Raw genomic sequence first — 534 nt, 5'->3', positions numbered from 1 at the left:
TATATACCATCCTTCTGTATGTGTGTGCGCTTGTATATATATGTATATATATCCTCCTGTATGTGTGTGTGTGTGCATATATATGTATGGCTTTACGTATATCTATGCATATATGTTTGCATACTCATATACCAATATACTTATATATTTAATACATAAACACGCGTAACCATGCACGTGTTTTCAATGTGGGCGGTGATAGAATGGTCATGGCTGAATGTAATCAAAGATCCCATCGTTGAAGAGTCATTGCGTAATACGAAATGATATGTCACATATCTAATTTCATATGTAACAGATACGAGAATATGATAATAGTAGGAGTTGCAGCACCAGCAACATCTGCAGTAGCAAGAACAGCCAAATATCTGCGAAAGAATGTGTCGATGCCATATATGTGTTTATATACATATATGTTTACATACAAACATACATATATACATTCATCCATGCATACATGCATACATACCTACCTACATACATACATACATACATACATACATATATATATATATATATATATATATATATATA

This window comes from Octopus bimaculoides, chromosome 6, assembly GCF_001194135.2.
Source record: "Octopus bimaculoides isolate UCB-OBI-ISO-001 chromosome 6, ASM119413v2, whole genome shotgun sequence".
Lineage (NCBI taxonomy): Eukaryota > Metazoa > Mollusca > Cephalopoda > Octopoda > Octopodidae > Octopus > Octopus bimaculoides.
Note: the sequence above shows the minus strand (reverse complement) of the source record.